Below are 24934 nucleotides of genomic sequence, written 5' to 3'. Positions count from 1 at the left end.
GCACGTAAAACCCCATATATTATTATTATTAGGATTATATGTGGTGGCTTTAACGCGCACCATACTCTCTGGGGCGACAAGGCGACTGATGCACGTGGAAAGCAAATTGTTAGTGCTTTAAACACCGAGGGACTCTGCGTGGCAAATGACAAACAGCCAACGTTTTTTCGACCACCGGCCTCTTACAGTGTCATTACCCTGACGTTACATTCAACGGACATCCTCGCATCGTCAACGACTAGCAAAGATAGAATGTGCAGTGATCATTTCCCTGTCTTCGTTAACATTGCTGGATATAGAACCAACGGCCGAAGATCCTGTCCTGTGACGGATTGGGATACGTACAGGTACGGTCTAAGCGAATCATCTGGAGACCTGTTCGCGGACATGCTACGTAGCAAGAGATGGGCTACCGCTGAGCTGAAGCTACCCGACCACTTCCCCGCTCCGGATCTAAAGCTCAAAAATCTATGTGCTGCCCGTAGAAGAGCGGAACGGAGGCTGATGAGGACGAAGGGCGACCCACCAATGAAGACTATATATAACAGGATTAACGCAGTGATTCGACGTTATTCAAGAAAACTGAGAAGAGATCAATGGGAATCATTTTGTGCAAGCCTATCGGTCTTCACGCCAGTTCTAAGGATATGGTGGGTCGTTAATAACCTTGCTGGAAACTTTCGACCAAACAAGCCATTTGAAGCCCTAGCATTCAATTTAGGCAAGATACTCGCTTGTCTTGCGAATGCCTTCGCTGAAATTTACTCTTCCGGCAGTTCAGCCGGCACAACCAACCCGCCTCCACCGCTATCGTCGTCTCTAATGGATGCTCCTTTCGCACTCAGAGAGCTGGAACTAGCTATAAGTAGCCTCCGACGTCGCTGTGCGGTGGGACCTGACCTTATCAGTAATCAGATGCTGACTAACCTACCGGTTGAGAGACGACGTGATTTGGTGGCATTTTTTAACCAAGTCTGGGCCAGTGGGGCTATCCCATAGTTATGGAAGGTAGCATGGGTGGTACCGGTTCTGAAGCCTGGAAAGATTACTGCAGCTCTGGACTCATACAGACCGGTATCACTGACCTCGTGTGCAGCGAAGCTAATGAAGAAGATGGCGTGCACAAGACTCCCTTGTTATGTCGAGCAGGGTCGAAAACTACCATCGTGCATGACTGGGTTTCGGCAGCGTCTAAGCGCTCAAGACAATGTGCTGCACCTGCCAAGCCACATAGAACATTAGAGTGCGGATGGCCTGTCGACACTTGCTGTTTTCGTGGATGTTTCTAAGGCTTACGACTACGTGTCTCAAAGAGCCATCATCAGCCAGTTACAAGTTATAGGCGTCACGGGTCATCTCTTGCACTTCATACATACGTTCCTCAATGATCATCGCATCAGAGTTCGTCTTGGCGACACTTTGAGCGATGAAATATGTATATGTCGCGGCGTGCCACAGAGGAGTATTTTATCTCCCTTATTATTTAACCTTACCATGAGTAGCCTCCCAAGAGTACTAAACCATCGAACACCAGTGAAGATATCTACATATGCCGATGATATCTGCATATGGGTATCCGGCTACCAGCATCGCCGCCTCGCACGAGTAGCCCAGGGAGCAGTAAAAGCCATTCAGGGCCACTTGGCAACAATTGGATTATCACTATCAGCAGAAAAATGTTCATTGGTACTATTTCCTGGAGTGAAAAAAATATCCACACGCTTGACGCTGAATTTGGACGGATACCAGATTCGACAAGTCACCAACGTCCGATTTCTGGGCGTTACCTTAGACCACAGGCTACTCTGGCGCCGCGGTGTTGAACACGTTGTGGCGTCATCGTCACCCAAGCTACATGTGCTAAAGCGAGTCGCTGGCATACGCTGGGGCAACCACCCGACGTCGATGCTACGGCTACACACAGCGTTGGTTACCAGTCGAATCCTGTGTCAGCTACCTCTGATGTCACCCTCAGACAGCCAATACGAGCGCTTAGAAGCCATCCACAGAAAAGGTATCTGACTTTGCTTTCGAGTCCCTCAGCCAGCGTCAAACAAGAAAGTGCTCTACGAAGCTGAGTCACGTCCTCTACGACTTCAGGCTTCCCAGGCTCTCATGATCCAGCTACTACGATTTAGTGAGTCTACACCCGGTAAAGCCCTCTTACGACGTATAGGTAACAGGCCGCGCTCACATTTTTATGCAGCACTGAACACGCTTTGCGTATTAGGATTGCGCTGCTCGAGACAGAGGGAAAGGATAGAACCACCCTGGACATTCGAGGACATCACATGCAACTTAAATGTACCACGATTGCAATCAAAGAGCTGCATTCCATCTGCAGAAGCCAAGTCATTAGTCCTGGAACACCTGAACACGTCTTACCCGAATCACCTACAAGTATACACAGATGGCTCTGTCAAGGCAGAAGAAGATCGCTGCGCAGCTGCATTCTATATTCCCTCTCTAAGATATACGTGGTCTGGCGGTCTGGACTGTATAACTTCGTCGACAGTTGTGGAAGGCGTAGCAATAGCTTCTGCTCTGCGCAAACTAAAGACTTTGCCTCCGCAGAAATGTGGTTGTCCTTACGGACTCAAAGGCCGCATTACAACAAGTATACCGTGGTTTGCCATCCCTCAAGTTCCCACGCAAATCACTAGCCATCGTGAAAGAACTCAACAACAAAGGCTTCACAGTAAAGTTTCAGTGGATTCCCTCCCACATTGGTATCTCAGGAAACGAAAAAGCTGTTGCGCTTGCATACACAGCGCTCTATCATCCTCCCAAATCAAGGCTCCAAAGAGTAATCAAGCGCAAAAATATGACATTCGAAATCACTTTGCGTCGCTTTGGGTTCCACCGCATATGCCCTGTGTAACCAAGAGATTGCACCGAGAGGAAGCCTCACTTCTATATCGAATAAGGACAGGATCTGCTAATACACCGGCCTGGTTATTTAAAACGGGGCGAATCGATTCTCCGAACTGTACGGCATGCAACGAGACAGGAGACATTGAGCACTTTTTGTGGTCCTGCCAGCAATTCCAAGATGAAAGAGACACTCTCCTGAAGAATCTGCAAAACAAGGACCTTCCGCATGCGCGTCTGCAACACCTTATATTTCCCGAGGGATCAGTTATCGCCCGAAGAGAAACTTCACGTCTCCTCATCGAATTCTTAAGAGAGACTGGTTTGATGGACATATGGTGAAACCCTTCAGCGGTATTGTGCGAGACGCTCGGGCGGAGCAATTGCCGGCCTCGATCGCCAGGCCGGCAAATACCATGAAATACCAATCACGTGGGTAAAGGGAGCGAAAACACAATCGAGAACCTGAAGCGCAAACGATAAAAGCACGGTATGGTGCACGCAAAATTCTGTCTGTGCGCTGTAGCGCGAGGGAAGAAAATAGGGCAAGCACTTGACGTCACCTTTTGGGATACCGCACTAGTACTGAATCATTAAAAAAAAAGCCTGTTTGAACCAGTTCCCTTGTCTGAAACACTCTTGCTAAACGGGAGACTAAAATACCACGATGACAGCTCTATTGCGGAGATCGGCAAGGTGCGCACAGACAGAAATTTTGCCGCCTTTCTTCGCATTCTGCAAAATGCTTTCTTGTTAGGATCACGCATAGCGGCCGATCCCGACGCTAGGGACACACAGGCACGATTTCTTCCCTCTAACTTTCGTCCTTATACTGCCCTTAACGCCTTAATTACAGCGTCAGTGAAAAGTCGCCTCACATAACATGACAATGAACTTAAAGAGCTGATTATTGCCCTCCACTCCGTGCCCTCCAATTGAAAACACTACTGATATCCAAATTAAACTACACAGACAGATCGCACAACCCAAACTAATCACAGAGCGTCGTTTTCTTGAAGGCAAAACCCTGCAACACTTACATGACAAAGGGCAGCGGCAGCACATTCAGAACAGTCGCTGTCATACCACAGCGCAATGCAAGTGCCATAACGCAACTATGCCCGGCTTCACGAATAACATGGCCGCCTTGGTCACATAACAATTGAAAACACTACTGATTTCTAAATTAAAACCACACAAACATATCGCACAACCCAAACTGATCACAGAATATCGTTTTCTTGACAGCAAAACACTGCAACACTTACATAGCAAAGGGCAGCGGCAGCACATTCAGAACAGCCGCAAACACACCACAGCGCGATGCGAGTGCGGTGACGCGACGACGCCATGACGACGCGACTATGCCCGGCATCACGAATCACGTGGCCACCTTGGTCACATGATTTGACGACGGTATCGCCACCTTGCGCAAGGTTGGATCGCGTTGATGGGTTGTTGAATATTGTAGAAGCCGCTAAAGAGGCTGACGCGCCGTGGCGTGGCGCCTTGAGTCGTTTTCAAAACGTATTCACCCCTCGTTTTTAAGCTGACTGGCTTCCAACGTTATCAAAACGTATTCACCCCTCGTTTTTAAGCTATCTTGTTTGGAACGTCTTTGATGCGTCGATTTTGGTCAAAAATCCGTTTCAGACGTTGAATCCCTTAATACGACGTTTTCAAGACTTTGTGTGCTACCTGGGCCGTTTCTTCATTATCTGTTGTTTTCATATGGTTTTAAGAAATACGTGCGGGTGTTCTTACCGGGCTCCTCGGTTCCCCTTCTTTTGGTCCAATACTTGGCAATCGGCTACATTGTGCTTATGACCTATCAATTAGTCTTTCTTGCAGCCTAGTCATGTTTTAACTCTTACGTTACAACCAGTGACGCTTCTTCTTGTAAAAGGGTCTGTGTTCTTTCTGGGGCGCACAAATGCCTCCTTAGCGTTTTTTTTTCCTTCTCCATAGCTTCTGATGTTTTTTCAAAAATTATTTATTTTGCGTTCTTGAAAAGTTGGTCAGTTTCATATGCCTGTCATTCTTGGAAAGCTTGTTTGCCACCAGGCTTGAAGGTGCCAAGCGGCTGTTAGTGTAGTTCTTTTCCTGACTGTTGTTATCTTGCCTTTAAAACGACCTTAATTGTGCGTGATAGTTGACTGTCTATTCAGTGCAAGCGTGTTCCTAATTATACTGAAACAAATATTCCTGCTGTAAATATGCGCCTTTGCGTTTGTCCAGTCGATACTTCATATTCGTATTCGATTCGCATTTAAAAAAAGTCGATATTCGATCGTCTACCTCCAATATTTACATACTGGACTATGACAGCTTAATTTTTTCATTATCTTCAGATTGGAATACAGCGCGCTTCAAAAGAACACCGGCAACGTATTTTCCAAGCATGAAAATGCATTTATGCTTCATATTATCCCTAAATTGTTTGGGCTTGTCGACATTCGTGGTAGCAGAACCAGATTCCATGGAACACGCTTGGCCGCATGTTGCTGACATGGCAATGACAATTACCCGAGCTTTGTACTGGTTAAATACCATATTTTAGCCCTTGATCTAGCTGAAAGCCGCCCTGAATGACTGATTGGTCCGAAAGGTGCGAGAAACAGAAGCGATTTGTTCAGTCGCGCGTGAACGAGCAAAGCCGTTCCGATATTTACGCTTTTACGCATTCGATATGTCTTATTCATCTGCTGTATTCCAAATCTGAAAGGAAAATTTATTCCATTTCATTTCGGTAAATTACTTCTCTGACACGCTTGCCAAGTGTCTACCAATGATTTAGGGATATCATATTTTTTATAATATTCAATTATATGTACACTCAATAGATTTTGTAAATAATAAATGAACTTCAATTTTGTGACCGCAGTGTCATGGCTATGGCGACCACTGCTCTTTGAAACAATATCACAATGTGAAGGCAACTGTTGGTTCATCACGGTCACGGAGCCTATGCATCGTACAGCGAATTTCGGCCACTTGCATGTGGCTTTTCAATATCGAAGTGCTTGCTCGAAGGCCAATTTTCAAGCAATCTTTGTAACTTATAAGTCGTTAAATTATCACCAAATGTTCATTGAAGTCACTAAAGAAGTAAGTGAGTGCTAAATAGCAAGCTTTGCCCCTAGATAGGCACAAAAAGCCACAAAATGTAGCGTGAAAATCGCTAAAATGGCAACACTGATAAAATGTCGGTAAGATCGTGACCGCTGCGGGGAGCCGAGACGGACGGATGCCGACAGCTAAGTTCTATTTCTATTTTTATTTCCAATTACAGCGGCGGGAAATCTGAATGGAGATAGGGCCAGCATAGAAACGTAGGTTGCAGAGAATTGGAGCACTGCGAAGCCAGGAGAACACTTAGCCAAAGTAGGGCGATAAAGTAGGTCGTGGCCAACACATAACAGTTAGGACTAAAAGTTTAATAGTTAGGGCTAAAAGGGTGTTTTTTTTTCTTTGTCCTTTTTTTTCTTTTTTCCCCTGGTTATTGGTTTGGTTATTTTACTAGCTCTCTTTATTCTTCTAGAGATACCCAGTGGTCTTTTTTATAGTTAATTTTTTCCTCGCCTTTACATTGTTAAATAACAGTAGGACAAGAGAATTCATGGGCCAACCGGCTAGAAAAGCCAAGGAGGAAGGTGGGGACCTCGTCCAGTGTGAGAGGTGTGAACGATGGTGTTATTTGGATGAAACGACATTCAAAACCGTGGCGGAGGCGGAAGGGAACGGCTTTATAGTGTACTAGAATAATGTCCTAGTGGCGCGAGCAGGAGGGAGGGACAATGCGCCGGCTGAAGCAAATGCCAGTAGCCGCCGTCGGTGGCGCTGCTGTGCTTTTTTCTAGCTGCTGGCGCGCGGTCGAGCCGGCTCAGACATGCTCTGCGGCTGTTTGCTCCGTGTGTTTTCCGAGCCGTGTGACGTTCAAAGTGGCCATGCTTGTGAAAAACAGTGGATGATTTGAAAAAAGATGGCGTATCCCTGCATCTACTGCAGCACAGGAGGTTCAATGCCAAAAAGAAAGACGGAGACCCATTTATACGCTCCGGGCTGCCACAGCGATTATCAGGGTGCTCCGAAAGCGTCATTGTTCGCCGCACCAACGGAAAATGAACTTGGGAAGAAATGGGAGAGCGCAATCTGCGAACAGCAGACAAGCATCTCACTGAATCTTCAGCGGTATTTCATTAAAACTTCTTTCTGGGCGAGTTGGTGCATACTTGACATAAAAATTGCGTGCTTGTGTCTCGTCCTTGTTACTTTGTGGTAGCATGTGTTTGCGTTACAATTTTTTATGTTCAGTGGTATGTGAGCGCCAATTTGAGCCTCGATACATTTGGAGGGATTACGTTCGCATCATCAATAGCACCGAAATGCGACTTCCACGTGGGAAGCTGTCGTTGGCGCCTGGCGCGGTGCCTACCCTTCTGCCCGACTGTACGTCCTACCTTTCTGTCGCACCTGTTGAAGAGAGGCCAGAAAGGAAGAGGCCAGCCGCAGAAAGTGCATCGATGGTAAGCACGCAGCCACGTAAAAGCGCACGGACCGCACAAAATGAAGAAAGAGCGGGAGATTGTCAGCTCCGCCAACCACTTCGCGAGATCCTGGTCGAGACTGCGTAAGATGAAAACGGACAGTTTGCGGAGAATGAACCATTCGCAATTAGCTCGCTCCAAGTAGTGAATGTTCCCTCAAGCTCTGGTGCCACTTTGACTGTGGCAACGACTCAACCGTAGTTTTCGCGGCAACGTAGTTACAAAAGCAAGAAAGGCTCGAGATATTGCATGAGAAAGTTCTGCATTTCAGTGGGTATGAAGACAAAGTGTCTGCTCAACTGTACTTTAGAAGTGGGCTAGCTGTGCCAAGACATAGCTGTACGCTCCCTTGCCGCTGCGAACCATTTGCTACAACACTCTGAGAGCCGCATCATCTGTCAAGGAATAATGCCTGAAAGTGACTTTCATGACCTTTCACGTGTTTTAACTCGAGGTTGCAGCCTGCTGCTGTAGTATTTGGGACTCCAGCATCCAGTGACAGCCGCCTAATTTTCTATATTGCTGGCTGTGGCGAGAAAGTGCATTTTAAAGACAGGCTGTGAAGCCTGCCTGAACTTACTACTGATCACAATATGGGCAGCAGGAAATTTGTGGCTTGCAGAGTTTACCATATGAAAGACAACGGTGGTTTGTCATATCCTGCCTCTCCTCTGTACAAGTTTATGATCAACTTGGACAAAGACTTCATAGTTTGTTTTAGTCTTCTTGAGTTGCACGCAGACAGTGTTTTAGGTGTTTTAGCTAGGTGCTGTTAAAGCCAGGCTGCAGCATCAACTTGGCTGCCCTGATCACTTCGAATCCATCACAGCAGAACTCACTGCTTTCTACATCACAACCAGGCTACATTTCTTCACAAAATGCGTGAATAAGTGTAATGAGAGAAGGCGCCAGGCATCAAAATATATTAAACTCAGTTGATGTTCCTAGAACTCCATGCTACAAGGTGTTTTTTGGTCATGTCTTTTAACAGTAACAGTTACTTATAATGGGATTTGATGCTCGGTGTCTAGGGAAGGTACACTTTAGGGTTCTTTATGGGTGTGCTATTTTCATTGTGAATAATTAAAAAGAAATACTAACCTGGATTTCTTTGGAGCGTCACTCTAACAGTATGTGCTGAAGATGCGGCGGATTTCTTAGGAGCTAAAATTTCGGGAAAAATTGTGAGTTTGTATGTGCGCAATTGCATAGTCAAAAATGAATTCATTACGGGTTTCAATGTGTAAAACACACTAAGTTCTAATTATTAGGCACGCAGTAAAGGGGGGCAGGGGAAGGACACATGAATAATTTTGACCAACTTGGGTTTTATAACCAGCAACACGGACATGTTTGCATTTTCCCACTATGGAAGTGCAGCCAACGAGTCCATTATTTAATCCTACGCCCTCGGGGTTAGCAGCGCAACGCCGAAGTCGCTACGCACTTTCCTGTCATTCGCGATAAGCACGCGATTGAAATGGAGTGGTAAATATAGCTCCATAGAAGCAAGGCAGGCCCAGATATATTGGCTTTCGAGCAGTAAATGAGCAACAAGAAGCTCAGTTAATTGCCAGCTGGCACAGGCGATACGACGAGCGCAATGAAAGCGCCGGACTGAGCGAGAGTACGCTAGCAGACGACATTGTCGATACTATGGTCTCGATGTGGCCTTCAAAAATTTCCTTTACACAATACTTTGTTAAATACAATGCTGTTCCGTTATAATGAAAGAACCATGTCCGTAAAAAACCCTTAATAACACGGACCGCCTCAAATGCAGTGAATATGAGAGCAGCCGGTCTGCTAGAAAAGGTCGCAGTGGCGACACCTGGTAGCGTCAACGAAAAGAGGCACGCGCGCCCCTTTCCGGTCGTGTCACTAGGACATTATTCTAGTACACTATAAACGGCTTCGTGTGCAGGCTGTGTAAGGTGATTGGGAATTTGGAGAAGCAGCTAAAGAATGAAATGGCGAGGACAAAGGAGGAACTCGAGAAAGAAAAAAACGAAACGCGCAGAGTTTGAGGAAAGGGTCGAGAGCGAGTGGGCCTCAAGAAGGGAGGCTGTAGAACGGAAATGGAGTGAGTAGCGAGAGAAAGGGCAGCAATTGGAAAAACAATTGAAAGAGATGAGAGAGAGAGAGAGAAGCTGAGAGGGAGGCACAACAGGAATTGAAGGAAAAGGAAGCGGGAGGATCACCCAGTGGAGCAGAATGGGGGGCGGACACGTTAACGTGGGGACCGCGGGAGACAGGTACAGAGGGACGAGACGACAGGGGGCAGGGAAGACCCAGCCGACAGAGACAGGAGGGAGGCAAGATTTGCTTTAAGACAGAAAAGTCTGGGTCGTTGGAAGCTCCAACGTATCGCGAATGCAAACAGCACTCCTCAGAATAGTGCAGTATGACAGACGGGGGAAGGTCGATTGCATGCCGGGGGCTCGATTCGAAGCTGTGGCGGAGAGAGCCAAAAACAAACTGAATGAAAACAAAGAGGGAAAAAACCTGGTAATTTTGCACGCTGGGGTGAATGACGTCCTGCAGAATAGGGGGCGAATGCTGGGCAGGCAGATTCAAGTGGGAGTGGCGAAATTAAGGGCTACCTCTGAGGCGATGCACATTGCCCTGTGTACTGTCCCAGAGGTCAGGGGACAGGGCCCTTTCATTGAAGAACAGGTAGTGGCGGCAAATGTAATCATTAGAGAGTTGGGGCGAGCCTTCAGGTGTGATGTGGTGGAGGTGAGCAGAATGATCGGGGGGAAAAACTTCCCCCCTTTCGGCCCGGATGGCATTCACTACACTACACCAGCGGGATGGCAGGTAGGAACGAGGGTGGGTCGTAGGGCTCAGCCTTTTTTGCAGGCACGCAGGGCAACTATGCATGCCAAAACATAAAAGATAAAGGACATGGGAGGGGGGGCAGGACAGGAGCACGGAGGAGGAAGAGAAAGAAGAAGGCAGTAAATGTGGGGTTCATCAACATGCAGGGGGGAAGAAATCGCATTAAGTGGGATGAAATAGAGGAACAGTTACAAACGGAAAATATTCAGGTATATGGAGTTGCCGAAACCCATTTAAGAGATGAGGAAGAGCCACCATTCATTGCGGGATACACCTGGTTTGGGTGCAACAGAAAAAGGAAAGAACGCAGAGGAGGATGCCTTGGGGCGCTAGTGAAGGGACAGGACTGGGAAAGGGTAAGGGAGAGCTGCAGTGAGCACATGTGGCTCAAGGGCACCGTAGGGAATGTTGGGACAATCCTGGGAGTTTTGTATCTGAAAACGGGGAATGAGTCGAAAGAGGAGAATGCAAAACATTTCAAATGTATGGCCAAGGACATCAGGGAGTTAGCTATGAAACGGGAGATAATCATCCTAGGGGACATGAATGCACATTTGGAATACTTTGACGGGGCGACAGATGCAACCGGGCATATGTTAGTAGATTTTTGTGAGGCTCATGATTTTGTGATAGTTAATACTGAAATTAAATGCGACGGGAAAATAACATGGGAAAGAAATAACACCCACTCGACAATCGACTACTGCCTAATGTCCCACAATCTGTATGAACGGTTGGGATGTATGGAAATTGATGAGGAAGGTACAAAAAGCCTGGGGAGTGATCACAAACGAATCAAAATCAGTTTTGGAAGGACAGTACCACTGGTAGAAACTAAAGAAAGGAAAGGTATGAGCAAATTGAATGACAGGCAGCTACAAGAAGAGGCGAAAAACATTGAAAGCATGGTATCCAAGCAACCGCAAAGGGCATGGACATACGACGAGCTAATAGGTATTTTTAAACGAGAGCTAGAGAAGGGACAGATTAGGAAACTAGGAAGTAAGCGGGGAAAATATAAACCGAAAAGCTGGTGGGACCGAGAAGTTAAGGAGGCCATAGAGCAACGCAAAGATGCGTGCAGAAAACACAGAGCAGCGAAGAAAAGGGGAGCCACACCAGAAGAGTTGGAGACAAAATGGGAGGATTACCTTGCAATGAAAAGAGAAGCATTGACATTAATTCAAGCCAAGATAGCAAAAGCTGGGGTACAGTGGATGTTAGAGATACGAAAAAAAGACAGAAATGCTTCTAAGAACTTTTGGGAGCACATAAGGCAACAGAGTAAGAAGACAGAGGTGGTTCAGCACTCACTGACCACACCAGAAGGAACAAAGGTTGAGGGAGGGGAAGCTCAGGAATGTATTATGTATCACCGAATGACATGGTAACTCAGGACACGCGAGTCCGACATCGTTAGGAGGATTATGGCTTTTCCGGTAATTCTGTGGGATCTGAGCATATACACCGCGGGCTGCGTTGCGGGGAAACGTGCAAGATACTTAGTAAAAAAAAATAAAGATAAGCGACTGCATAATCGATTGTGCCATTTTCAGTTCATGATATTGCTACACGCGTGTGGTATTTGATTGTTTGAACGAGGCGCGTGGGCGCCATCGCTCGAGAAAAGAGGAGGAAGAACGAACTGGGCTCGCGCGGTGGATCTAACCGATCAGAGCTGCAACCGCTGTTGTAAATGTAACCTGTAAATAGTTGCTCGTCTTACTGACTCGTCCTTCGCGTAACATGGTGGTGGAGGTGCGGGGTACCTTCAACCACTCGACATTCCCGCGGAACCATTCTTTCGCGAGGGTCTCGAATCCGGCAACATTAATGCCTTCAGGTAGCATATGTGGGTTTATTGACCAGTTGCCTTCACCCAAAAAGATCACGTTCTCGTGACGCCTGCGGCAAAAAGGACGCTCCACGTCCGCCGGCAAGGTGTGCGAGTGGTGGCGCTGGCTAACACTCCCAGGGTTCTTAGAGGACACACAAATGCCCAAGAAAGTGGATTGGGAAACGACGCCGCGGTAGCTCAATTGGTAGAGCATCGCCCGCGAAACGCGAAGGTTGTGGGTTCGGTTCTCACCTGCGGCAAGTTGTTTTTTCATACACTTTAATTTCCATTAATTTACCGTTTCTTCATTTCATTTATTAAGCCCAAGTAATTTCCCCTATGTTGTCATTGGTGTCAGTGTTTGTTGGCTTGTTATGATATGACTAACGAAAATCGGGCCCCTCGGTTAACCCCCTTTCTTCTCGTTCACCTCCCATTACGGGATATTGCGAGAACTCCTGGAAGTGCGAATTCGGGGCAACGTGCTTAACATAATAGAAAGTAATTTATCGAACCGCAAGCGTTTCGTGTTAGAGTTAGCAATGCTCTGTCCAGGCCCGTTATCCAAGACACTGGGGTACCCTAGCGTGAAGTCCATACTTGTACCCTCTTTTATGGCAGAAATGAATTCGTTACGTTCATTTATTTCACAGAGTATGTTTTATTTCACTGATGTTGATGGTGGGCAGGTGGGATTGAAAGCTTGTAACATAGCAACCTGCGAACGACAGTTTCAACTTGACCTGAACAAAGTGTCGAGATGAGCACAGGGGAATGTATTTAGGCCAAATTCCTTGAAAACCTCTGCGTCCTTTCTTCAAGAAATAGAGGCCTGGTCTCGGACACCCGTGCTGAGCTGCATGGTCAACATTTACCTGTAAATAAAGGAGGAGGAGGAAATAACTTTATTGTGTGCCCTGTGAGTTGGTAGTGAGGGCCAAAGGCCCCGCCTAGGTGGCGGCCAGGAGTTCGTGGGTCCTGGCGGCATCCTCGGCCCGCTGGACGGCCCATAGTGGATCCTCGAGGGCGGGGCTGATCAGTGCGGCCTTCCAGCGCGTGCGAAGGCTGTTGCTAGAGGCCGCGTTCCCGTTATTGTTATATATCCCTCGGCATTCCCATAATATATGCTCCAGAGATGCTCTGGATTCCCATTTGTCGCATTTGTCGCTTGGATATATATCCGGATATATGACGTGCGAGAGCGCAGGATTCGGCTACGTCCTAGTTTGTAACTGCCGCCATTGCGACAGACACCATTTTTCTTGGCAATTTTTGGTGAGGTCGCGGAAATATTCCCCTCTGTAACCTATAGTGTTTTCTGATGTCACTATATGCGGTCATTCTGCCCTCCCACTCATCTGCCGCACCGTCACGTCTGGAGAGTGCCGGGGCGTCACTTGCAACCGCGGCTCGATCGAGCCGCGTCGTGTGCCGCCCTCTTGTTGCCGTCCTCTGCGAGGGCGTGAGCGGGTATTCATGTCAGGTATATCTTTCTTTTGCAATCTTGATCTCCTCGAAGAAGAAGGCAAGGTTTATTACTGCCGTCTGAGAGTCGCTGACTATCACGGTTGCGTTAGTCTGAGCTACTGCGAGCGCTGTGGCTACTTCTTCCGCTGTTCCGTTACTTGTCGTGCGTATCGTCGCGCACGTCTTGCACCGTTTCTCGCTAGCGGTTACGGCTGCAGTAAGCCCCCGTCCGCGACTGTATCAAGCCGCGTCTACGAAAACTGCGTCCTTGTCGCTGCCGAATTTCTTGCTGCTTGGCTCCGTTCTCTCGTCTGTACGTATTGTCTTCTGGGGGCATGTTCTTTGGTATGGGGGTATTACCATTGTTTCCTTCGTCTTTCTCGGGATTTCCCCCTTGACACCGTGCTGTGTATGGCAACCTATTCCTAGTCTCTCTAGGATGTGTCTGCCTGCTCTATTCTTTGAGAGGCGCTCGTATTGTGCCGTAAATTGCGCTTCAATGAACTCGTCTATCGTGTTGTGTAGGCCTAATTGTAGCGACTTGTCCGTGCTGGTGCTGATCGGGAGCCCTATGGCAAGTCTGTATGTTTTCCAAATGAGGCATTCGATCTTTTCCGCGACCTGCCATTTCAAGTGCGGCGCTACGTATACTATTGTAAGGCCTGTATTAACCTGATCATGTTCTCCTCTCTCATCCCGCTGTGTTTGTTTGCTATCCTTTTGATTAGCCTCATGATTTGCGCTACAGTTCCCTCCAGTCCTCTGAGTGTTTCTCCGCTGTTGCCCTCGGCTTCGATGAGGAGCCCCAGTACCCTGATCCTGTCGACCTTGGGTATGGGCTTCCCATCGTCCGTCTTTAACTCTATCTCCTCTCTATAAGCAAGGTCTTCCCTGTAGTTGCCTGGTTTGCGGTCTCTGCGAGTCAGTCTGTACAGCAACAACTCCGATTTCTCTGCCGAGCAGGTTAGCGCTGTACCCTCTAGATATCGTTCGACTGTTTCGATCACTGTTTCAAGCGTTTGTTCAATTTGCCCGTCACTTCCGTTTCTCACCCATAGGGTGATATCGTCTGCGTATAAGGTATGACTGAGTCCCTCGATATTTTTTAGCTTGGCTGGCAGCCCGATTAGCGCCAGATTGATTAGCATCGGTGTTAATACCGAGCCTTGTGGCGTACCTGCGCTACCTATCTCGATCTCCTCCGAAACTAGGTACGCTATCGTGATCGTTGCCTTTCCGCCCGTTAGGAAATTGCGTACGTAATCCCACGTCCGTTTTCCCAGTCCTAGTTCGCCTACTCTATGTAGTACCGTTGCATGTGTTACGTTATCGGAGGCCTTTTTTAGGTCCAACCCGAGAATTGCCTTTGTCGATCTGCCCGAATCTTCTGTGATCTGATGTTTTAGTTGTAACAGAGCGCCCTGCGCTGAGAGGTTTCTCCCGAATCCTATCACCGTGGGTGGGAGCGCGTTTCAGTCCTGGAAGTAGGTGGTTATCCTCGCAAGGACCACGTGCTCCATGAGTTTCGCCACGCAAGAAGTCAGATATATGGGTCTCAAGTTCTCAATCGGCAGTCGCTTGCTCGGTTTAGGTATTCACACGATTTGTGCCCTCTTTCATTGCTGCGGAATCTGCCCTGCCTCCCAGCATTCGCTAATGTATTCTGTTAATTTAGTTATAGACTCATCGTCGAAGTTCCTGAGCGTTTTGTTCGTTATCCCGTCTAATCAGGGTGCCGACTTGGTAGTGAGTTTTTGTAGGGCTGCCCTGACCTCTGACTCGCCGATTACGTTGTCCAATCCGTCATTTCCCCGTCCTGTGTAGTCGGGGTGTATGGCGGGCATCGCTTGTGTGATGAATCTTTCCTCGATTTCCCTGAAAACGTCCTGCCCTGTTCCTCAGTACGCTTGTATTAGCCGATTTATATTTTGACTATGTGCCGACTTGGTCCCGTCCGGGTCTAACAAATATCGAAAGATGTTCCACGTTTTTGCCATTCCTATCTGACTCTCCATGTCGTTTCATTTTTCCTCCCACTGTCGTCTGCATAGCTGCTGGGTGTACTGTTCTATGTTCTCACGCTCTGGAGTGGCAAGATGCAGCATTACTGTCTCATCGTTCGCTGTACTACAGTAGTGTTCGCTTGTTACACTGAATCCCCCGTTTAAGTATTCTGTACTAATTTCACTTTATTGCTTTTTTGTTGTATGGTTATTTTTTCTTGCCATTACCTTCTTTGATATATGCTAAAGGCAATATTTCCAATTTTGCATTGTTCCCATTTTTTTATTTCTGTCACAGGATTGTTTTATGATGGTATGCGGTGGTATTTCTTTTTGTGCTCTTTTCAAGCTTCTAGCTGATTGGTAACATTGCTTGGAGGCAGTTACCATCCGATTCATACTCTTGCATTTTTCAGTCTATTTCTTCCATTCGCTCCGATGTCACTTCTGCATAACTCTAGTCCATCTAATAGCACGTGCACTTTACTATGATAAATTAGGCACTTTAGTACACTCCAGGTTTTTCTGTTCATTTTTGTATGTGTACTTGGAATTTCGTTTATGTGCTAGTGAATGTTCACTTTCGAGTTCGTTACGAATCCTTTCTGCGACTTTTGTCATTGTTGATGTACTATTACTTCTATTTGCATTTCTCACACAGTTTGTTCGAACCCTGCATAAGCATTACATTTTAATAAAGTGTTTTTGCTTTGTCACAATGTTCTCATTTCATGCACTCTTGGCATGAAAGGCTTGGTCTGGCCACCTGCCAAGGCGTGGCCATTTGTTCTTTGCAGGATGTCATTCCCATTGTGGTTGTAAGCATCGTAGCGTACTAAAGGCGGTATTAAGGATTTATTATTCCTAACAGGCTCATTTTCGTGCGACTTGGTAGAGGATGCGCCGGCCATGCGGGGAACAGTGCTTGGCACTGCGCCATGGTTCTTACAGTCAACACCGACGCTTCTACTCATATGGGGCGCGATTGGAGATCGTTGTTCGAAACGCCCGATCAGTTTCACCTCACGCGATTGGCCTAGGCCGTGCCAACGGTTGCGGCTGACGACGTCTGCGCGGCATAGGCCAGTCGCGTGAGGCGAAACTAAACGCGTGTGTTAAACAACGATGTCTGATCGCGCCCGTCACCCGCAAAAAAATTAGCTTCAGATGATCGTAAACCTTTCAAGACCGCTTCTAGACCAGCTTTTTGATAACGTCCTAAAAACGTTTAGAAATTGGTTACGAATAGTTTTGGCAAAGGGATTACTTGTGTCTTTCCCAATCCTATTTCTAGACCAGCTTTTCGAATACGTCTTGCAGACCTGTTATAGATCGTCTCAAAAAAGTAATTAAGCCGGACATTAGCAGAGATATACGACGTTTTCCCGCCGAAGTTCTCTCATTCGTGTCTTCGTTAACCCGTTTTTATCGTCTTGGATAAACGCTACGAAAACGTTACGTATCTCTTTTGTGCTACCTGGGGGAAGGCATACGATAAATTATTTGTCGTTTCTAATTTAAGAGCAAGAATGAGAAGCTAATGGGAAATGGAGGAAAACTCAAGTTGCTGACGGTGAAAGCCGAATCCACAGCCTCTGCATTACGCGCGCTTTGCACTAAAAGTTGCGATACGCGGCGACGACGGCACCTCCCACGTCTATGCAGTCTTGGGCATTTATGTGTGTACACAAGATCAACGCAAGGAGCGTTAACCAGCGCAAAGCTTCCACCGCAAAAGCGAAGAAAAACACTAAATTAGCGGGTTCCACGTGGCAGAACCACGATGTGATAATGAGGCGCGCCGTAGGGCCCGGGGATTGCGGAAATCTGGACCACCGGGGGTTGTTTAGCGTGCGCGTAAGTCGAAGTACACGGTTGTTTTGGCCCCCATCGAAATGCGGCCGCCGTGGCCGGGATTCATTCGCGCGACCTCGTGCTTAGCAGCCCGAAAGCCTAGCCACTAAGCAACCAAGAAACATACGCGAGCAACTTGACGTACCCCCATTGCCTCGCAACATGCACCCCCAACACCACACGGGGAGACGTAAAGCCAGGGCACAACACATGAACCAAGGGTACTCCAACAACTAGGAGGCGGTCTTCAGCGACGCAGCCCGTTATCGGGACGGGTTTCGTGGCGGCAGTTACTAGCCGCCGAGGCAACCACCTCGCGAGCGTCACCGTGAACACGGCACATGCCGAAGCGGCAGAGGAAGTGGCCATAGCACTGGCCCTCGCACAAACCAAATCCACATACGTGATCCGCGATTCGCAAACGGCAATTCGCAATTTTTGCAAATGGGCGCATCTCGCAAGAAGCGTATCACATACTCCAGCGACATGCCGTACACCAGGGAGAGGCCGACTTCGATAACCGAAGGCACTTGCTATGGATCCCGGCACAGGCTGGACTGAGCGCCCCCAACGAAGCGGCTCACGGCGTTGCTCGAGGCCTCACTCAGCCACCATCATCGGGGGAAGAGCCCCCGCGGGGTACTGCAAACGTCTGGGCGTGGGAGGAGCGTACGACCAGGTTCCACGACATCACGACACACTACCAGTTACAAAGAGGCGTGCACCCGTTCCCTATAGCGCTAGCTTAGACAGGACGCAAGCAGAACAGACCATTACAAACGGATTCCTACAGAAACCCTAGACTCATGCACGCCATGTATCCATGGCATGTACACTACAGACGCGCATCGTGTGGCGAGGTTGCCACGCCCAATCACGTGTTATGGGAGCACTTAACCAACAAGTCGGGCCGTGCCCCTCCGTCTCTTCCACCGCCAGCCTCCGCTCGCGCTGGAAGAGCGCACTGCTCAGCTCGAACCTGACAGCACAACCCTGGGCCGTCCAGCGAGCCGAGGAAGCCGCTTCGAGACAAGGTCTCGGAACCGCGGCGGGTGCCCCGAACCACTAAAACGACGCCGCACTCGAATCTTGTTGATTTGAAAATAAAGTTTACGCTCTAAGCAACCACGGCGCGCGTCCCGCAAAACAGAAAACAACGCTTGCATTACCGATCTGGTTTCGGCATCGCGTCAGAAACCTTGTCACTGTTTTACTTAATTATAATTTGCGATTCTCTGTTCAGCAGGTGAAGAACAGCAACCCGATTTGAACAGTCGGTTGCTGCGAAATATTTGGCTACTTTTGATATTCCAAAATACCGAATAGTTCATTTTCGAATACGAATAAAATATTACGCACCAACTATTCGTATTCGAAACTTCGATACTCGCCTATCCTACAGTAAATACATTACTAAAGCAAAAGCCCTCCATACTCTGTCGGTGAATTCACCGTTCTCCTTCAGGTGCACGAACATTAATTAGACCAACGTGACACGTCCACGTAAATTATTTACTCCCCGCTAGCTTATATTAGAGTGTATCTAAATACCTACATTCATAAAACCAACTTCACAGTTACAGCGAGAGTTTTAGTCACATTTTTTGTCTCGCTTTGCTGACGCACTTACTAAAACGTTGGCAACACTGCACTGTAATGGTTCGTAATGTACGATTGAAAACTAGATCTGTCGATGACAAAAAAAAAAAATTTCTCTGACGCATTTTACATCCTTTCTTATTGCAATGGAAATCGGGTAATCCGCAAGAGAGGCGAACATTTACAGTATACGTGCCGCGTGGGCCCGCTCCGAGTATGCATTTTCGGCCCATTCGTGAACTTTTGTATAACCTCCAATGTACATTTTCCATCAAATCAACATGTCAATAACACATTACATAAAAGAGCGTGTCATCGCTTATATGTAGATGCCGCTAACCTAACCGCCGCTCCCCTTGGAAGGAAGCCCTCGGTGTCGGGCTTTGTGGCAAAGCATACGAAAAACGAACGTGTGCTGCAGGAGGAGGAGGAGGAGGAAATAACTTTAATGTGTCCTGAGGAACCCCTCCCCACCCACAGGGGTCGCGGGCCGCACCCACGTTGGGACGGGAAGCCCGTGAGCCTCCGCCCTTTCGTGAGCCCTCTGGATGGCCCGGAGCTGGGTCTGGTGGTCGTCGCTTCGCAGGGCGTCCACCCAGTCTTCTTCGTTAGTGAACACGGTGCCGCTTAACGCGGAGCATTGCCAAAGCATGTGCGCTAGCGAGCAGTAAGATTCGCCACAATCCGGACATTGCGGCTCTACTTCTGGTGAACAACGGCTCAGTCTGCCTCTCGAGGGGAACGACCCTGTCTGAAGCATTCTGAATATCGATGACTGTGGTCTAGTGAGTTTAGCGTGGGGGAGTGGGAAGGTCCTCCTCGACAGCTGATAGTGTGTTGTTATTTCGTTGAAGGTGAGCAGCGGGTCTCGGTGCTCCCCTCCCTCCCCGCCACCTCGCTCGCCACGATCGCCGCGGTGCGTGAGTCCTCGCGCGCGTCCGTGCGCCAGCTCGTTGGCGTTGGGAAATTCGGGGTGCACGTCGGCCCCCATGTGGGCTGGAAACCATTTGACGAGGTGCTGACCCGCGGCTCCCTCGCTGCCGAGGACGGCCGCCGCTTCCCGGGATATCGAGCCCGAGGCGAATGCTCTTGCCGCCGATCGCGAATCTGTGTAGACGTAAGGACGTTCGGGGTCTCTCATTGCCATGGCTATTGCCACCTGTTCGGCCCCTTCGGACGTTACCCCCTTGACCGGTGCTGCGTTAATTATTGTGCCATCCCAGCGTACCGAGACGGCCGCGTACCGGTCGCTGCGCCCATACTGGGCCGCGTCTACAAATGCCGCCAGGCCCGGGCAGTTGGCGATCGATTTCAGCAGTGCTCGGGCCCTCGCCAGAGCCAAGGGGGAAATTATGTGCAGGGTAGTGCAGCTGCCGTTGTTGGCGTGGGGCGTCAATGCGGATGAGCAGCGGCGGCAGAGCGATCCCAGTTGGCACGTACTGCGAAGATCACTTTCCAAAACATTATATATATATATATATATATATATATATATATATATATATATATATATATATATATATATATGTATATATTGTACTGTAAAATAGGGAGCAGTGGGGCTGTGGCTAGGAGAGAGACAACGACGACGAGAAAGAACAACCTTGTTTCGGTGCTCGGTCGGCTACGCTACCTCTCGCTGCTCCAACGTTCTAGTCGCGAACGCTTACTGCTCAAAGTGCTTCGCGACATTTGGTGGAGGTGCTGGACTTATTGCCCACCTGGAACTCCGAAGCCGGACGATCCCTGTCACATCTCCCATGCCTGAGAAGACTAGTCCTACCGCGCCACCCATGGCACGGCCTCCAGTTGTCTGTCCTGGTGCGCCACGCCAACGGGATCCTCCCATATTCAATGGCACTGACGATAATGACGTAGAGGACTGGCTGTCATCATACAACCGTGTGAGTGCCCACAACAAATGGACTGAAGCTGACAAGCTTGGCTACGTCCCATTCTACCTTTCCAGGGTTGCCCATCTTTGGTTCCGCAACCATGAGGCTGACTTTTCCACCTGGACAGCATTCCGAACGGCACTTCAAGAAGTATTCGGTCGCCCTGCTGTGCGCAAACTTCGGGCTGAACAACAGCTTCGCTGTCGTGCCCAACAAAAGGGCGAAACTTTTACAAGCTACATTGAAGATGCAGTTGACATCTGCCGTCGTATAGACCCAGATATGACCGAAGATGACAGGGTCAAGAACATCTTGAAAGGCATAGAAGATGACGCTTTCCAAATGCTCTTGGCAAGGAATCCTCAGACGGTCAACGACATCATAACGCTTTGCCAGAGCTATGAGGAGCTGCGCAAACAACGGCTTTCTACGCGCCAAGCACTCGCTCCGGACGTCGCGCTTTCAGCTCTGAGTGATGGTGTCACTTCTACTCCTTGCAGTTCAGAAATTTTCGACAGAATCAAGCAATTTCTACGAGAAGAAGTGGCGCGCCAACTCTCTCTTCTGCCAGTCGCTCCAGCCTCAGAGCCGCGCTTGTCTCCAGATCTCCGCCACATGATACAAGAACAAGTCACTAACGCAGTACCACTTGCTCATCAACCGCCTCCTACACCTGTGCCACTTACGTACGCTGCCATTGTCGCTAATCCAAGGCGTCCTTCTGCAGGTAATCAATCCAGATTTACCAGCGCCTTTCCCTCATTTCCGCAAGCAGCTGCAACATATTCTCCTGCCCCCCCCCCCCCCCCCCAAGCAGCTACTGGCCGCCACAGCAGCCCGTGCGCCCCCCTCCCCAATATTTCCATCAGTCTCCGCCCGCTGTTCTCAATCCATGGCGCACTCATGACAACCGGCCTATCTCTTATTCGTGCGGCCTACCTGGGCATGTAGCACGACTTTGCTGCCGGCGCGGATGATATCCTTCGGATTCTCCGAGGGCACAAAGCAACGGTTTCGACTCTCCGACCCGTTCCACGTCAGCCGCTCAGCCCTTCGAAGCCTCGTCTCCTCTTTCCCGACCCTTCAATACCCGTCGGTCTCCGTCTCCCCGCCGGCGTTCTCTGTCACCGCTTATCCGTCGTCCTGAAGCTATCCGAGAGGAAAACGAAGGACCGCAGTTCCGGAGGCAAGAACTGCGATCTCAGCGAACTCCTCACGACCTCATTTATTTCCTGCGAACGTCCTTGAAGTTTATGCAGAAGACATTGCCGTTCATGCGCTTGTAGACACGGGAGCAGCAACATCAGTGATTTCGGACCAGCTTCGTTTTACCCTTAGAAAAGTCGCGACGACTTATTCAGCCGTTTCATTACGTACAGCAAGCGCTGCGCCGATTGAACCCTTAGGCAAGTGCACCGTGCGTGTTGTTATTAGTGGCACTTTATATCCTGTTAATGTAGTGTAATTATGGGGTTTTACGTGCCAAAACCACTTTCTGATTATGAGGCACGCCGTAGTGGAGGACTCCGGAAATTTCGACCACCTGGGGTTCTTTAACGTGCACCTAAATCTAAGCACACGGGTGTTTTCGCATTTCGTCCCCATCGAAATGAGGCCGCCGTGGCCGGGATTCGATCCCGCGACCTCGTGCTCAGCAGCGCAACACTATAGCCACTGAGCAACCACGCCGGGTTTTATACCATGTTGAGTTCGTTGATCTGCCTCGCTGCTCCCGTGCCATGATTTTGGGATGGGACTTTCTGTCCTCTCATCATGCCGTTATAGATTGTGCCCGTGCTGAACTCGCGCTGTCGCCATTCGGCACCAACGTTTTTGAACATACTGATGACACTTCCGGTCGCGTGTTCGTCACTGCCGACACCGAGATTCCTCCATACTCTGCCGCACTTGTACCCGTTTCCTGCGTTGGGTTTTCCGACTCCACAGTTCTTTTCACGCCATCTAAGCTTGTTGCTCGCCGCCATCCTTTCTTGCTTCCTTTTGCCCTTCTTGCCATTCGACAAGGTTCGAGCGCACTTTATGTATCGAACCTGTTTCCTTGCCATGCTAGGCTGCTCCACAATGAGTGTCTTGGTTATGCCGACGAAATCGAACCAAGCTTCCTTTACTATGTGCCTGACGACCCGGCTTTTCCTCCGGTTGACGCTCTGGCCCTTCAAGTTTCTCCTCCCACGCCGCCCTGTGACCCAACATTTTACCAGAGTATTGATCCCAACCTCACTCCAGCGCAGCACGCCCAGATCGTCCATCTTCTAGACCGCTTTCCCACGTCATTCGACCTCCAACAATCTCGCTTAGGCCGTACTTCCACTGTTGTCCGTCACATCGACCGCCTTTACGCCACAGGCCGTATCGTGTATCCGCCACGGAGCGTAGCGTGATCGCTGAGCAAGTTGCAGACATGCTCCAACGCGGTGTCATACAACCTTCGCACAGTCCCTCGGCTTCTCCTGTAGTGCTGGTAAAAAAGAAAGATGGCACAATTCGCTTTTGCGTGGACTACCGGCGGCTCAATAAGATCACCCACAAGGACGTTTATCCGCTACCCTGTATTGAAGACGCGCTAGACTGCCTCCAAGGCGCTGAATTCTACTCATCCTTAGACTTACGATCCGGGTACTGGCAAGTGCCAGTGGCTGAGTCAGACCGTCCGAAAACGGCCTTCATCACACCTGACGGTTTATTTGAATTCACCGTGATGTCACTTGGCCTGAGTAATGCGCCTGCCACATTTGAAAGAATGATGGACATCTTGTATGGCCTCAAATGGCAGATATGCCTGTGTTATCTGGACGACATCGTTATCTTTTCACCGGACTTTCCTTCCCACTTCGACTTGAACGCGTCCTAAAGTGCATCGCCGATGCTGGCCTCCAGCTTAACTTGAACAAGTGTCACTTCGCTGCCCGGCAGCTGGTCATCCTCGGCCATGTCGTGTCGAAAGAAGGTGCACTCCCTGATCCGGCGAAACTACAAGCTGTTGCCCAGTTTCCCCGACCAACAACTTTGAAAGAACTGCGCAGCTTCATCGGATTAGCGTCATACTTTCGCCGTTTCATCCGCAATTTTGCCACTATAATAGCACCTTTAACGCAGCTTCTTCATGGTGGCCACAACCTTTCAACCTGGTCACCGGATTGCGATGCCGCCTTCACAAAGCTGCGTCGTCTCTTGACGTCACCACCAATCCTGCGCCCTTTCGACCCCAGTGCTCCAACTGAAATACACACGGATGCCAGTGGCGTTGGCCTTGGGGCCGTTCTCGCTCAGAGAAAGGCTGGCTTCGATGAGTACGTCGTTGCCTTCGCCAGTCGTGCACTCACTAAACCTGAATCGAACTGTTCTGCCAGAAAAGGAATGCCCGGCTATAATTTGGGCCATAACCAAATTCCGTCCGTATCTCTATGGCCGCCCGTTTGACGTAATAACTGATCGCCATTCGCTGTGCTGGCTGTCGTCCTTAAAAGAACCGTCCGGTCGTCTTGCTCGATGGGCCCTTTCGACTGCAGGAGTACGACATTCGCGTGCTGTATCGTTCTGGCGAAAAACATTCGGATGCGGATGCCTTGTCTCGTTCCCCACTAACAGACGAGGCTAGCTCACCGAAGGCCTTATTGTCCGAGTCTTCCATTGCTGCCATGGACATTCTTCTCGAGCAGAAGAAAGACCCATGGATCGTGTCCATGCTGCGTTTTTTGTCCAGCCCATCGACACCCACTACCAATCGCGCATTACGTCGCCAAGCACATCACTTCTCCATTCGCGACGGGCTCCTGTACCGTCGCAACTACCTCCCGGACGGGCGCAAATGGTTGCTTGTCATCCCGCGACACCTGCGTTCCGATATTTGCGCAGCGTTCCACGACGATCCCCAGTGCGCGCATGCAGGGGTACTGAAGACATACGCACGTCTACGACTTCGTTACTACTGGCGGGGGATGTATCGATTCATCCGTCATTACGCCCGCTCGTGTCTGGTTTGCCAGCGCCGTAAAGATC

This window comes from Dermacentor albipictus, chromosome 2 (genome assembly GCF_038994185.2).
Source record: "Dermacentor albipictus isolate Rhodes 1998 colony chromosome 2, USDA_Dalb.pri_finalv2, whole genome shotgun sequence".
Classification (NCBI taxonomy): Eukaryota; Metazoa; Arthropoda; class Arachnida; order Ixodida; family Ixodidae; genus Dermacentor; species Dermacentor albipictus.
The sequence above is the reverse complement of the archived record's forward strand: the minus strand, read 5'-3'. Positions refer to the sequence as shown.